The sequence below is a fragment of the Lissotriton helveticus genome, chromosome 7 (genome assembly GCF_964261635.1).
Source record: "Lissotriton helveticus chromosome 7, aLisHel1.1, whole genome shotgun sequence".
Lineage (NCBI taxonomy): Eukaryota > Metazoa > Chordata > Amphibia > Caudata > Salamandridae > Lissotriton > Lissotriton helveticus.
The window spans coordinates 227,399,696-227,415,710 of record NC_136068.1 but is presented as its reverse complement, the minus strand read 5'-3'; the positions used below and the strand labels follow the sequence as shown (position 1 = coordinate 227,415,710).

The window sequence follows — 16,015 nt, the reverse complement described above, 5'->3', positions numbered from 1 at the left end:
TGAGGTACAGTCAGTCACTTGTCTGTCTCGTCATTTGTGAAGTAGAGTCAGTCACTTGTCTGTCTTGTCCTTTGTGAAGTAGAGTCAGTCACTTGTCTGTCTCGTCCATTGTGAAGTAGAGTCAGTCACTTGTCTGTCTCGTCCTGGATGAAGTAGAGTCAGTCACTTGTCTGTCTCGTCTGGTTGAAGTAGAGTCAGTCACTTGTCTGTCTTGTCCTGGATAAAGTAGAGTCAGTCACTTGTCTGTCTCGTCCTTTGTGAAGTAAAGTCAGTAACTTGCCTGTCTCGTCCTCGATGAAGTAGAGTCAGTCTCTTGTCGGGCTCGTCCTTTATGAGGTACTGTCAGTCACTTGTCTGTCTTGTCCTGAATGAAGTAGAGTCAATCTCTTGCCTGTCTCGTCTGGTTGAAGTAGAGTCAGTCACTTGTCTGTCTTTTCCTGGATATAGTAGAGTCAGTCACTTGTCTGTCTCCTCCTTTGTGAAGTAGAGTCAGTCACTTGTCTGTCTCGTCTGGTTGAAGTAGAGTCAATCACTTGTCTGTCACCCGCTGCAACGAATTTGCAGAAGTTTTTTAACTTCAAAATCACTAATATCATCAATTTACTCCCCTCCACCCCCTTCAATGCCCTCAGTCCCCTCTCTGACGTCAACCCTCACAGCTATCAGCTGTCAGTATTTACTCCTCTCACAACCGACATCACTTTCCGCATACTCAGCTCTATTAAAAGTGGCAGCCCCTCTGACCCTGCCCCATTGAATATCCTGAAATTAGTCGGACCCACTATTCTACCAAAACTGACAAAACTCATCAACGACTCACTCTCTCTAGGGATTGTCCCCCCCACCTGGAAAAAAGCCATGGTGAGAGCACTGCTCAAAAAACCCCATCTCGACCCACTAGAACTTGGCAACTACAGGCCAATTTCCTTACTTCCAGGTGTCAGCAAAATAGCTGAGAAACACGTCAACCTAAATCTCTCCCAATACCTTGAGTCCAATAAACTACTGGAACCCTCCCAAACAGGATTCAGGCCAGGCCAGAGCACCGAGACAGCTATATTGGCGGTAGTCGAGGAGGCAAGGAAGATCATAGACTCAGGAGGATCAGTGGCAGTGATCCTCCTGGATCTTAGTGCCGCTTTCGACACCGTCAATCACCTTATCCTTATCCAAAGACTCAAACACCTTGGAGTCACAGGAATGGCCTTGGCGTGGTTAGAATCCTTCCTCAAAAACCGATTTTTTCAGGTGACAGAGGGCACCTTTACGTCCAGACCGACACCCATCAACTGTGGGGTTCCTCAGGGCTCGTCTTTGAGCCCAACCCTTTTTAATGTTTATATGTCCCCCCTCGAGAAGGTCGTCGTCCCATACGGCATCAAACTCCTGACATATGCCGACGACACTCAACTTGTGGTCTCTCTCAGCCAGCAAGACCTCTCCATTCCCAACCTTCACTCCTGCTTGACCGAAATTACAAAATGGATGAGTAACTCCCACCTCAAGCTAAATAACGAAAAAACGGAGATTATGTTTTTAGGTAATCAATCTTTATACAGCTCTATCTCCATATGGCTGTCAGCCATGGGCCCCCCCCTGCGTCTAAACCAGAAATAAAAAGCTTGGGCATCTGGTTGGATGAAGAACTTAATTTTTCAGCCCAAGCACGGAAAGTTGCTGGAACCTGTCACGGTCTATTAAGATCGGCAAGAAAAATACTACCCCTGCTTCCGACTCAATCGCGCAAACTCCTCATCCATGGCCTTGTACTTTCCCGTTTGGACTATGGCAATGCCCTATACCTAGGGGCCCCCAAAAAAGTTCTAGCCAAACTCCAAACGGCCCAGAATGCGGCAGCCCGCGTGCTCACAGGCACCCATCGTCGCTGCTCTGCCAAACCATCACTGAAGGCCCTCCATTGGCTTCCCATCCAAGAGAGAATTCAATTCAAAGCTCTCTGCACGACACACAAGATCATGCATGGCAAAGCCCCTCCCATACTCCAAAATCTCATCTCACCTTACATCACCTCCAGACCTCTTCGCTCCTCCAACTGCTTCCTAGCCTCAATCCCCAGGATCAGAAAGGCCCGCTCAGGCGGCCGACTGTTCTCCCTCAACGCCGGCAAACTTTGGAACTCGCTCCCCTTTAGCCTCAGAGCCCAACCTAATCTTCTTACATTCCGTAAAGCTCTTAAAACATGGCTGTTCCCATAAAACATCCCTCTCTAGGTTTGTCTCTCAGCGCTGGGACGCCTATGGGCAGCCATGCGCTCTATAAATCTGTAAAATAAATAAAATAATAAATGTCTCGTCCTTTGTGAAGTAGAGTCAGTCACTTGTCCATCTTGTCCTGGATGAAGTAGAGTCAGTCACTTGTCTATCTCGTCCTTGATGAGGTACAGTCAGTCACTTGTCTGTCTCGTCCTTTGTGAAGTAGAGTCAGTCACTTGTCTGTCTCGTCCTTTGTGAAGTAGAGTCAGTCACTTGTCTGTCTCGTCCTTTGAGAAGTAGAGTCAGTCACATGTCTGTCTCGTCCTTTGTGAAGTAGAGGCAGTCACTTGTCTGTCTCGTCTGGTTGAAGTAGAGTTAGTCACTTGTCTGTCTTGTCCTGGATAAAGTAGAGTCAGTCACTTGTCTGTTTTGTCCTTTGTGAAGGAAAGTCAGTAACTTGTCTGTCTCGTCCTCGATGAAGTAGAGTCAGTCTCTTGTCGGGCTCGTCCTTTATGAGGTACTGTCAGTCACTTGTCTGTCTCATCTGGTTGATGTAGAGTCAGTCACTTGTCTGTCTTGTCCTGGATAAAGTAGAGTCAGTCACTTATCTGTCTCGTCCTTTGTGAAGTACAGTCAGTCACTTGTCTGTCTCGTCCTGGATAAAGTAGAGTCAGTCACTTGTCTGTCTCGTCCTTTGTGAAGTAAAGTCAGTCACTTGTCTGTCTCGTCCTCGGTGAAGTAGAGTCAGTCACTTGTCTGTCTCATCTGGTTGAAGTACAGTCAGTCACTTGTCTGTCTCGTCCTGTGTAAGTAGAGTCAGTCACTTGCCTGTCTCGTCTGGTCGAAGTAGGGTCAGTCACTTGTCTGTCTCCTCCTTTGTGAAGTAGAGTCAGTCACTTGTCCGTCTGGTTGAAGTTGAGTCAGTCACTTGTCCGTCTTGTCCTGGATGAAGTAGAGTCAGTCACTTGTCTGTCTCGTCCTGGATAAAGTACAGTCAGTCACTTGTCTGTCTCGTCCTTTGTTAAGTAGAGTCAGTCACTTGTCTGTCTCGTCTGGTTGAAGTAGAGTCAGTCACTTGTCTGCCTCGTCTGGTTGAAGTAGAGTCAGTCACTTGTCTGTCTCGTCCTTTGTGAAGTAGAGTCAGTCACTTGTCTGTCTCGTCTGGTTGAAGTAAAGTCAGTCACTTGTCTGTCTCGTCTGGTTGAAGTAGAGTCAGTCACTTGTCTGTCTCGTCCTTTGTGAAGTAGAGTCAGTCACTTGTCCGTCTTGTCCTGGATGAAGTAGTGTCAGTCACTTGTCTGTCTCGTCCTTGATGAGGTACAGTCAGACACGTCTGTCTCGTCCTTTGTGAAGTAGAGTCAGTCACTTGTCTGTCTCGTCGTTTGTGAAGTAGAGGGAGTCACTTGTCTGTCTCGTCCTTTGTGAAGTAGAATCAGTCACTTGTCTGTCTCGTCCTTTGTGAAGTAGAGTCAGTCACTTGCCCATCTTGTCCTGGATGAAGTAGAGTCAGTCACTTGTCTGTCTCGTCCTTGATGAGGTACAGTCAGTCACTTGTCTGTCTCGTCCTTTGTGAAGTAGAGTCAGTGACTGGTCTGTCTCGTCCTTTGTGAAGTAGAGTCAGTTACTTGTCTGTCTCGTCCTTTGTGAAGTAAAGTCAGTAACTTGCCTGTCTCGTCCTCGATGAAGTAGAGTCAGTCTCTTGTCGGGCTCGTCCTTTATAAGGTACTGTCAGTCACTTGTCTGTCTTGTCCTGAATGAAGTAGAGTCAGTCTCTTGCCTGTCTCGTCTGGTTGAAGTAGAGTCAGTCATTTGTCTGTCTCGTCCTTTGTGAAGTAGAGTCAGTCACTTGTCCGTCTTGTCCTGGATGAAGTAGAGTCAGTCACTTGTCTGTCTCGTCCTTGATGAGGTACAGTCAGTCACTTGTCTGTCTCGTCCTTTGTGAAGTAGAGTCAGTCACTTGTCTGTCTCGTCCTTTGTGAAGTAGAGTCAGTCACTTGTCTGTCTCGTCCTGGATGAAGTAGAGTCAGTCACTTGTCTGTCTCGTCCTTGATGAGGTACAGTCAGTCACTTGTCTGTCTCATCTGGTTGAAGTAGAGTCAGTCACTTGTCTGTCTTGTCCTGGATAAAGTAGAGTCAGTCACTTGTCTGTCTCATCCTTTGTGAAGTAAAGTCAGTAACTTGCCTGTCTCGTCCTCGATGAAGTTGAGTCAGTCTCTTGTCGGGCTCGTCCTTTATGAGGTACTGTCAGTCACTTGTCTGTCTTGTCCTGAATGAAGTAGAGTCAGTCTCTTGCCGGTCTCGTCTGGTTGAAGTAGAGTCAGTCACTTGTCAGTCTTGTCCTGGATATAGTAGAGTCAGTCACTTGTCTGTCTCCTCCTTTGTGAAGTAGAGTCAGTCACTTGTCTGTCTCGTCCTTTGTGAAGTAGAGTCAGTCACTTGTCTGTCTCGTCCTTTGTGAAGTAGAGTCAGTCACTTGTCTGTCTCGTCCTTTGTGAAGTAGAGTCAATCACTTGTCTGTCTCGTCTGGTTGAAGTAGAGTCAGTTACTTGTCTGTCTTGTCCTGGATAAAGTAGAGTCAGTCACTTGTCTGTTTTGTCCTTTGTGAAGTAAAGTCAGTAACTTGTCTGTCTCGTCCTCAATGAAATAGAGTCAGTCTCTCGTCGGGCTCGTCCTTTATGAGGTACTGTCAGTCACTTGTCTGTCTCGTCCTGGATGAAGTAGAGTCAGTCACTTATCTGTCTCGTCCTTTGTGAAGTACAGTCAGTCACTTGTCTGTCTCGTCCTGGAAAAAGTAGAGTCAGTCACTTGTCTGTCTCGTCCTTTGTGAAGTAGAGTCAGTCACTTGTCTGTCTCGTCCTGGGTGAAGTAGAGTCAGTGACTTGTCTGTCTCGTCTGGTTGAAGTACAGTCAGTCACTTGTCTGTCTCGTCCTGTGTGAGTAGAGTCAGTCACTTGCCTGTCTCGTCTGGTCGAAGTAGAGTCAGTCACTTGTCTGTCTCCTCCTTTGTGAAGTAGAGTCAGTCACTTGTCTGTCTGGTTGAAGTTGAGTCAGTCACTTGTCCGTCTTGTCCTGGATGAAGTAGAGTCAGTCACTTGTCTGTCTCGTCCTGGATAAAGTACAGTCAGTCACTTGTCTGTCTCGTCCTTTGTTAAGTAGAGTCAGTCACTTGTCTGTCTCGTCTGGTTGAAGTAGAGTCAGTCACTTGTCTGTCTCGTCCTGGATAAAGTAGAGTCAGTCACTTGTCTCCCTCGCCCAGTGTGAAGCAGAGTCAGCAATTTGTCTTTGCCTGACGGGCGAAAAATCAGCCATCTGTCTGTCTTGTCTTGAGTGAAATAGTGACCAAAAGATAACCTACTCTAGGCACGGTGACCTGCAGGCTTCCTTAGGCTGATGTGGAGTTCAGTGTTTACAGAGTTAATCAAGCTTGGCCTGCGAAAGTACTGACTCTCCCCTCTTCCCCAGCCCTGCCGACCTTTCCTAGGCACCGCCTGTCGGAACCCCCTCCCATTTCCACCGCAGCGGAGCCCGCCTGCGCTCCCCAGCAGTGTGCTGCTGCCAGGCCCCGTCTGCACGACATGTGGCGCAGTGCCGCGTGTGCAGGGGCTTGGATTGATTTAGCACTGGCGAGGAGTCCTGCTCCTCCTGACAGAGGCGCTCCGGGGCTGCAGAGGGGGCGTGTGAGGAGCAGGTGACACATGGTGCTCGGGGGTCCTACGCCTCAGTGGTTGCGGCGCTCACAAGGGGTCACCGCTCTTCACAGTCCCGAGAAGCAGCGCCGCGAGGCAAGGAGCTAGAAGAGCTTTGTGGTACGTTTCTGAGAGAGGGGGGTACGCTGCGGGCCAGGCATGCCCTGACACCATGACCGTCTTCCACTCAGAGAAGCAGCCCAAAGTACTGTGAAGGGGAGAGCACAGCACCTCTCCGAAGCACGTGGATGGTATGCGGCACTGCGTACCTACATACAAGTAGGACCGTACCGGAACGTCCCAGCCGAAAAGTGCACGTGCGTCTGTGAGTATCTATCCCCCCCCCCCCCCCCCTCTGTTTATCAACCAAGTCGAGATCTGCGTGTGGGGAGAGAGGAGCCCGATGCGTGTCCAGTAAATGCGAAAGGCAAGCTGTTTATTTCTTGTTGAGGGGACTGTTATTCTGAAGAGCAAAGTTGGGACTGACTTTTAGAAAGTTTTATAAGGAGAAATCACTAGTTTGGTATGTGTCTATGTGTTTGTGTGTGGGGGGCGAGGACGTGGATTTGTACCAAACATTTTGAGCAGGGCTCTAACAGCACAAGTTAGACGTTGGCTGAAAACTTAAGAGGGGGGTTGGAAATCTTTTTTGTTGTTGTTCTGTTTCGAGGTCTTTCAGGCCCCAGAAATATGAAGGGGCTCCAGATTAGGAAAGCACTTTGTGAACTGCACTTGTTGGTAATGCGTAATACAAAAACACTTAAAGCATGACACGGCCTCTGTCTGATTGTCATACAGTTGCATATACTAGATAGCTATTAGCAATGGCGTAACACAAAATGATGGGGGCCCCCTGCAGAATGTGAAGAGGGCCCACTGAGTCTCTCATATCTCAAAGATATTCATTGGCCTTGGGCTGATTGGGGACCTTCTGAAGAGTTGGGGGGACCCTGAATGGTTGGGCAGGCTTTGGAGGTTTGGGGGCCTTCTGCACTGCATGGGGTCTACTTTACACCCCTGACTTTTGCAAATCCACACGTTGGAGTAAATTTCAATCCCACTAATCTGCTCCAAGTTATCTAAAAAAAATAGCCTCGAACCCATTGAAAATGCAGTAGCGCAGAATAAAACGTATCTATTATCCAAGGACAACTTGAGTTAATTTGATACCCAGAATAAAGCTGGCGTACCACCATTAATCATCGTATTAGTCAATGTTATGTTAATGTTGATGTAGTGTAATGCAATGTAAAACTATTATAAATTGATTAGCGGCACCAAGAGGGACAAGAAAAGTAATTGTTCTCATAAAATAGAACCCACAGTGAATTAATATCATAAATGGTGCATTACATGAGCAGTTAATCAGCAGGGCTCTTAGTAATGGAGAACTGAGGACTGTTGCACAGTTGTTTGTTTATTTGTTTGTGTTTTAATTCGTGCCAACATGCCACCTTTCAGCTCTCTGGAGCAGTCATGTATTGGTATTTATATAGCGCTTTCCATACCCCATGTGAAGCCTGAAACGCTTTCCTGGGTGGCCCAGTTGCATTATTTATAGCACTTCATATCCACGAGAATGCATGTTACAAATTATACAACGAGAACTCCTGTTAGAGGGCCACAGTAGGAAAGCACTGACATTGGCATTAATGGATGCCATACACGCCGCAGCGACAGAGACTTTTGTAATATTAGTGAACACTAAGAAGCCATTACACTGGTGATATTAGTTATGTTTGTATGTTTATTACGTTGTTTTTTGTTAAAAAGCAATACAAAGATTTGAAAAAACCCACAAATATTCTTGTTAGAGTTATGCAATACAATCGAGAATACTTGTCAAAGCCATGCAATACAATCCAGACCGCGTATTAGAATTGTGCAATACAGTTGGCAATAATTTTAAGAATACAGATCCGTTATGCTATTGAGTCTTGAAATACTTGGCAGAGTCATGCAGCACATCAACGTCATGCAATGCAACCCAGAATACTTATCAGTATGCAGTATAGTCAGAGATACCTGTCAAAGCCATGCAATACAATCCAGAATACTTATCAGTATGCAATACAGTCAGAGATACATGTCAAAGCCATGCAATACAATCCAGAATACTGATCAGTATGCAATACAGTCAGAGTACAGTCAGAGATACCTGTCAAAGCCATGTAATACAATCTAGAATACTTGTCAGTGTGCAATACAGTCAGAGATACCTGTCAAAGCCATGTAATACAATCCAGAATACTGATCAGTATGCAATACAGTCAGAGATACCTGTCAAAGCCATGTAATACTATCTAGAATACTTGTCAGTGTGCAATACAGTCAGAGATACCTGTCAAAGCCATGCAATACAATCCTGAATACTTATCAGTATGCAATATAGTCATAGATACCTGACAAAGCCATGTAATACAATCCAGAATACTTATCAGTATGCAATACAGTCAGAGATACCTGTCAAAGCCATGCAATACAATCCAGAATACTGATCAGTATGCAATACAGTCAGAGTACAGTCAGAGATACCTGTCAAAGCCATGTAATACAAACTAGAATACTTGTCAGTGTGCAATACAGTCAGAGATACCTGTCAAAGCCATGTAATACAATCCAGAATACTGATCAGTATGCAATACAGTCAGAGTACAGTCAGAGATACCTGTCAAAGCCATGCAATACAATCCAGAATACTGATCAGTATGCAATACAGTCAGAGTACAGTCAGAGATACCTGTCAAAGCCATGTAATACTATCTAGAATACTTGTCAGTGTGCAATACAGTCAGAGATACCTGTCAAAGCCATGCAATACAATCCTGAATACTTATCAGTATGCAATATAGTCATAGATACCTGACAAAGCCATGTAATACAATCCAGAATACTTATCAGTATGCAATACAGTCAGAGATACCTGTCAAAGCCATGTAATACAATCCAGAATACTTATCAGCCAAGTAATACAGTCGCTAATACCGGTCAATGTCAAGCAATACGATCCAGAATACTTAGTATGCAATACAGTCAGAGATACCTGTCAAAGCCATGGAATACAATCCAGAATACTTATCAGTATGCAATGTAGTCAGAGAACCTGTCAAAGCCATGTAATACAATCCAGAATATTTATCATTATGCAATACGGTCAGAAATACCTGTTATTGTCATGCAATACAATTGGGAATACTTGTCATAGACGTGCAGCACAGCTGGTAATACTTGCAAAGACAGGCAGTATACTTTGGAATACTTGCAGAGCTATGGAGTATAATTGGGAATACTTGTCAGAGACATGCAGCACAGCTGGTAATACTTGTCAGAGACATGCAGTATAATTGGGAATGCTTGTCAGAGTCATGCAGCGCAGTTGGTAATACTTATCAGAGACATTCAACACACCTGGTAAAACTTGCAGATCTATGGATTATAATTGGTAATACTTCTCAGAGACATGCAGCACAGCTGGTAATACTTGCAGATCTATGTATTATAATTGGTAATACTTGTCAGAGACATGCAGCTCAGCTGGTAATACTTCTCAGAGACATGCAGCACAGCTGGTAATACTTGCAGATCCATGGATTATAATTGGTAATACTTCTCAGAGACATGCAGCACAGCTGTTAATACTTGCAGATCTATGGAGTATAATTGGTAATACTTGTCAGAGACATGCAGCTCAGCTGGTAATACTTCTCAGAGACATGCAGCACAGCTGGTAATACTTGCAGATCCATGGATTATAATTGGTAATACTTCTCAGAGACATGCAGCACAGCTGTTAATACTTGCAGATCTATGGAGTATAATTGGGAATACTTGTCAGAGACATGCAGCACAGTTGGTTATACTTGTAGAGCTATGTATTATAATTGGTAATACTTGTCAGAAGACATGCAGCACAGCTGGTAATACTTGCAGATCTCTGGAGTATACTTGGGAATACTTGTCAGAGACATGCAGCACAGTTGGTAATACTTGCAGAGCTATGTATTATAATTGGGAATACTTGTCAGAGACATGCAGCACAACTGGTAATACTTGTAAGAGACTAGCATTATAATTGACATGCAGTATAATTGTGAATACTTGTCATAGACATGCATCACAGTTGGTAATACTTGTCAGAGACATGCAGTATAATTGGGAACCCTTGTCAGTAAGGCAGTACCATCAAGATTTCTTATCAGTTATGCAATACAGTCATAGCTACTTGCTGCGAGTACAGGTTGGGTTGCCGACTGTGAACTTTGTAAGGCAACCAGTGAGATCTTGCAAGGTACCCAACTTTACATCCGCTTTGCCGGCGCAGGAGCTGTGGCACTGCATTGAGTGGAAGAGACAGTGTGAGGGTGTAAGGTTTATTGATTGTGGAGCTTGAATATTGTATATGTCACCCACAGCTGGAGTCCTGCCAACTGGTGTTGCTAGCTGCTATATTTGGGGGCCTAGGTTTTCAGTCATGTGATTGTCTGAACAGTTCAAGTTTCCAGCAGTTTCCTGAAGCACAGGAAGTGTGACTCTGCACTTGAGGTTTATTTATTTATTTATTTATCTGAGGTTGGAGGTGGGACTTCCTGTGCTCCAAGCGACCGGTTCCTGAGCTCAGTCTCTTGCATCCTGGGTGGCAACTGCTGTGCGCCTTCTCTGATAGGAGAGTTTGTGTTCAAATCTACAGGTGGCGGACCATGTCGAGACCAGTCAAATCATAATCAATACAGACTTTAACCTTGATAAACCATAAGTCTGATGCTGCAAAAATGACCCAATACTCACTTCATTCTTGCCTTAGGTAATATATACTATTCGCAGGTCGTATTTATCACACATCATAAACATGACATATTAATAAAGAAAAGTTTTATATGAAGTTACAGTATGTACAGTATTGTGGGTGACGGGTTGGACACAACTAATACATGATACATTCGGACACTTCTAAAAATGAGTCAGAGTCATGGTTGACCACTCGCCAGGTCCCTTGTGGCATTACCAATTCAACTGACTTGGGCAAGGGGGAAACGCCTGTGTTTCTCTCCATAATTTTTCCTTTACAGGGGGAACCAACCTGATCCCTCACAATAGAGGGAGCTTGGGCCACCATGAAAGGCAGTCCCCCAAACTCAAGTATGACAGAGCCAGCCCAATAGAAGGACCCCCCCTGCCACCCGATGGGGGATGGGCCTGGGTAACCAGGCAATATCTTGGTCCTGTGGTGCAGCCACCATCTCCCAGCATCACCAAGGCCATGTAATGGAACAGCAGTGAAGTGACAAAGGCTTAAATCCAATTCCATCTTCAATTCGCCTACACTTATATTCTTGATGCCAAGGTGGTCCACCTGATTTGTGACCAAACACAACTCCTCTCAGTCCAGAGGCAGGAACCAGGCATGTAGACGGCCAACAGGTGCAGCCAGGCAGAAAGGTGGCAATGAAGTATGCTTGCCCCTTATTTAACTTACCAGGCCGCTCCGGCCGGCCGTCCGGGTGATCTTTTTAACCACCCGTGCAATCAATGGCTGTCGTCCGCATGGGAACCCGTGAAAAATCGAGCAATATGGCCTCAGTTGCTTGTACCCTGGACTGGTCCAATCCAGCCCACACGTGTCTCAGAGGCATGCCAGCTTGAAACAGGGCCCCTGGCCTAATATCTGGCCAGTTACTGCATGTATACTTACCTCTTTCTGTGGAACACTTATTCCGTGGGGCACAACAATGACATTTTATCCCGGATGTGTCCTGATGGGGAGTTGGTGGCGGCTGCAACTTGAAGGGCTGGTGGTGACAGAGACTGCCTTGAACTACAACCTGGCTTTCAACATACCCCATTAGTGCCTTACAGTCAGACACAAGATACTGTCTTTGGTGGCCCAGAGGACCTAAGGCTGTGCAACTGCACAGACCACCATTTTGATTTGGGCATTTCTTGCCGCCACTGGGAACCCTCCATAGGGTTGGCGTTTTGTGGTATTTGATTCTCATTCTTGCTGCCTGGTTTTGTATCAGTTGTAGTCTGCCATTGAGGTTCTTGAACAGTCCTTTGTTTATCAAATCACAGTAACCCATTTGCTCCTTGAATAGTAATGTGGTTAGCTCTGTTTCAATGGTCTGTTGGGGCTTCATTGAAGTTTTCAAAGTAGTGACAGTTGGGAAGTGGTGGCTTTTAAAACAACATTCATTTTAGTTTTAGGTCAAAGATGACTTCATGATTTGCTTCCTCATCTTTTGAGACAGATTTGACACTCTTGTCAGCATTGATGGCTATTACACATGAATGTATTTATTTATTTAGTTATTCACTTGTGTATTTATTTATTGACGCGATTTTTAGCGTGTGAATACCTTAAACATGTCCTACAAAATGGGATGTTTTTTCTTCAAGGTTCACCCAATATGAGAATTGCTGAGCTGGATTTGTAGAGGAACAAAAAGCCTTTCCTCATCTAGTTTAGTAGGTGAATCGGGCAACTCTTAATGCTACACTGATTAGTTTGTTTTCCAACCTCACTTTCCAAGTGGATGAAGATCTGAGTTTCATCCACTCACGTCTGGACTTGTAAATGCTGCTGTTCAAATAGAAGAGTTAGTGGATGTATAGAAATGTTGAAAAGTGGTGTACATAACGATGAACTCATTGCTTTTGTGACTTTGTGGTGGATTCCACAGAGTCTGTTTGGTCTGTTTGATTTCAGTTCATGAAGGAGCGAGTGGATTTAATCATGTGTGGTGCTTGTGACGTCAGTCCATTCTTTTAGTTGTTTTAGAAGTCATCCACCATGTCGGGTGCTCTCTGGGATTCGGGAGCATCAGTGGTGACTGACCACCTTTATCTAGGGCGATGTGAAGATCCTGTCCGCCGTTTCAGTCTCTCCCATGAGTCTAATTCCTGGTTGAAGGTCATGGAGTGGGTTGCTTTAATTCACATGCTCTTCCGCAGTTGTTTGTGACTTCTCTTTCTAGGATTTTGCCCACCACGGTTATATTTAATATCAGACTGTTAGTAAATAGGACCTCAGGATTAGCTACTGATTTCTTCAACTGCACTGTTGTGACTGGTTTAGGTGATTGGCAACTGCAGCATAGATAATGGTACACTGATGATGACTGTAATTCGTGGAACCTGCCTTCGGAAGAAGTCCTTAATGACAGCAGGTTAGACAGGGTTCCACCTATAGGGTTCATCAGTTGGGTTCCACCTGTAGGTTTCATCAGTTGGGGTTCACCTGTAGGGTTCATCAGTTGGGTTCCACCTGTAGGTTTCATCAGTTGGGTTCCACCTATAGGTTTCATCAGTTGTTTATCGCCTGTAGGTTTTATCAGTTGGGTTCCACCTGTTAGTTGCATCGGTTGGGTTCCACCTGCAGGTTTAATCATTTTAGTTCTTCCTGTAAGTTCCATTTGTTGGGTTCCACCTGTAGGTTTCATCAGTTGGGTTCCGCCTGTAAGTTCCATATGTTGGGTTCAAACTGTAGGTTCAATCTTTAGGGTTCTACCTGCGGGCATGCTTTGATTTTGTTTTTCAGTTTCCTCATCTCCTCCATCTCTATAGGCTTGAAATCCTCTAAGGGTAGGATGAGTGAGGATTGAAGTATATGGGAAACAGTGCTGCACACTACGTGGTTTAAGAAATGCAGAGATAGATGTATTAGTAAATATGTTTTCATTTCATTAGGGAATTTGGGTGGGGATATTTCAAAACTATTGTGTTCCACAGTTTGGTTTTCTGCTACCATTGGAGCTGCAGCTTATTTTTATTCAGGCCCAGTGGAATAATGGGATTCTACGGCGAGAGCGTTTTCCACCTAATATGGATTCACAACAAGTGCCACATAATCCACCATCTGCCGCATAATTTTCTAATTTCAACTAAAATGGTGTTTCTAGCTAACACAGATCGAAAGTTTCTTTAAAAAAAGCGCCTCTAGTGGCGCCTCGTGCCAGAGCCATACCAGTGGTTAGGTTTTTAATTGATAATTGCTAAATGTACCTCAGTGACAAGTCCGTTTTAAAAAATATACATTATTCATTTTTGTGAAACTAGCAAAATAGTGAAATAATTTTGCCACAGAATGTGCCACATAGTGCTGCAGAATTTGTCAATTTTTGCTACATTATTTAGTCTACCATGCCCCATAATTTGGTCCTCCATATCCACTAATCCCACATTAAAGGCTCTACTTTAGCAATGCGTCCGTAAATGGAGGAAAGAGAAGGGCAGGATGTTCCCCTTAATAGGGCTGCCCTCCTGATGTAAAGTGGTGCCATGCAAGACCCGCTGCCTCTGACAGACCTGCATGCTTTTCCAGATTTTGAACAGGTATGGGTGTCAAAAAGGGGGAAACATCCTTTACGACGCAACTTTTACCACGCAGTGCCTTTACAACGCAGGTTTTTCAACGCAAGTCATTACAACGAATTGCGCTGGGGGGCGCTCTAGGATAGGTAATAGTTTAATTTACTATCTAACACCTTCCCTACTATCCACGGGGACTGGAGTTGGAATAGTAAATTAAACTATTCACTATCCAGCACCCCCCAACGCAAGTTGTTGTAACGACTTGCGTTGAAAAACCTGCGTTGTAAAAGCATGCGTGGTAAAAGCATGCGTTGTAACAACGTACATCCTCAAAAAGGTGCAGCTTCTCAGTGGATTAAATGCAAACAGGAAAGAGTATTCTGCAGCCTTAGTCCATCTCTCTCCGACAGACAATTAATACTGGCCTCAGATCAGGAGACAGGAAGTTGAGGGTAGATTTTACATATTTTACTGAGGCTCCATTTACACCGTCCTACACCCCGAGCAGTTTCCACACAAGGGATGCCCACAACCCACTTCGGTTTCATCATCAGCACAAACTCCCTGTGCAGCTGCAGTGTCTTCCCCCCTCTGCGACGAGTGATGGAGCTGACGTGCGTTTGCTTGCGTGACGCTGCTATCGGCTGCCCCGCTGAGAGACGCACCCCCTCCGTGCCGGAGAGGCGCGGAGTGCTGCGTGAGGAATACCATGTGTTGTTTTGCTTGTCACAGATATCATGGAAATGAGGCCTCGGCCTTTGAAAGCGTGAAATCTCTGGATAGCGCGGGCATAAATCACCCCTGCCTGCGATTGGTCACTGTCTCTGGGAAGTGGCTGTCACTCACACTGACTGTATACATTGGCCAAGTAAACAATGAATGCCTCAAAACAGGTAGCATGTGCGCCCCAAGAGCAGTATTTGTAGTGGTTTAAAACAATAGCATTTCATGCGTTCACTAGGCCCAGAGTTTGCTTTGGCCTAGAATTCCTTCTTGAAAACTTGGCATTGTATATTCGGTTTGATCGCTCAGCGGGTTAATGCTCCTGCTGTAGAGGCAGATGTATGTGTGTAATGTGTAGGCCGCTGTTTCAAACCGGAAGTGGGGCTGACAGAGCCATTCATACTTTCTGGTAATAAGAGCTTTTGTTTGCTGGCGCCAAGAGGCAGGTCAGTTTGTGATATGATGTATATAGTCAATATTCATCCATCCTGTCTATGGTCTCTTCAGAGTTGCACATCAGGCATCCATCTCTCTGACACATTGTGTCACGCACTTAAATGCCTTTACAGTGCAATTTGTCAAGTATTTTTAGATAACAACGGAAATTGATTGCAGAAGCTTGAGCTTACACTGCTGAGTCTTTCGAAACTCTCATTGTTAGCATTCTAAAGCACGCAGTTAAAGTTTATGAAGTGTTGCATGGCTGTGACTTTAACTAGTAGTTGCTCTAGAAAGTATACCTCCTACTCATCCCAGACCTCCTCCTCCTGCTATGATCTCCAAATAAACACTTTCCAGACCTCCCTTTTCTATCCCTCCATTATCCTTCTCAATCCAACTAACAGACTCACATGTCCACCGGTCAAATTAATTTCATATTTCCCTATACTAATTCATCACTAACCCTGTTTGGGTTCTGGAGCAGCATGCTACTCGCCGAAAAGCACTTTGACGCATCGTCCGGGGTACCAAGTACTATATAAAGGCAAATCCTTCACTCTTCTATCCATCCACTATCCCTTTTCAATCCAAATAACAGACTTACATGTCGCCAGGCTCAAATTCATTTAATATTTTGCAACGTTA

General features: G+C 45.0%; 1 protein-coding gene across 4 annotated transcripts in view; it reads left to right on the top strand.

Moving 5' to 3' along the window:
* CASS4 (Cas scaffold protein family member 4) overlaps positions 1-16,015 on the top strand; it is a 289,095-nt gene that overhangs the window by 220,794 nt on the left and 52,286 nt on the right. Inside the window, exon 1 of one of the 4 annotated variants that reach the window (XM_078652006.1) lies at positions 5,774-6,019. The exons of 2 other annotated variants lie outside the window; for them this stretch is intronic. The gene's annotated coding sequence lies outside the window, so the exon portion shown is untranslated. Of the gene's footprint in view, positions 1-5,773; positions 6,225-16,015 lie in introns of those variants that run through there. One more of the 4 variants, XM_078652005.1, reaches the window with a different exon arrangement.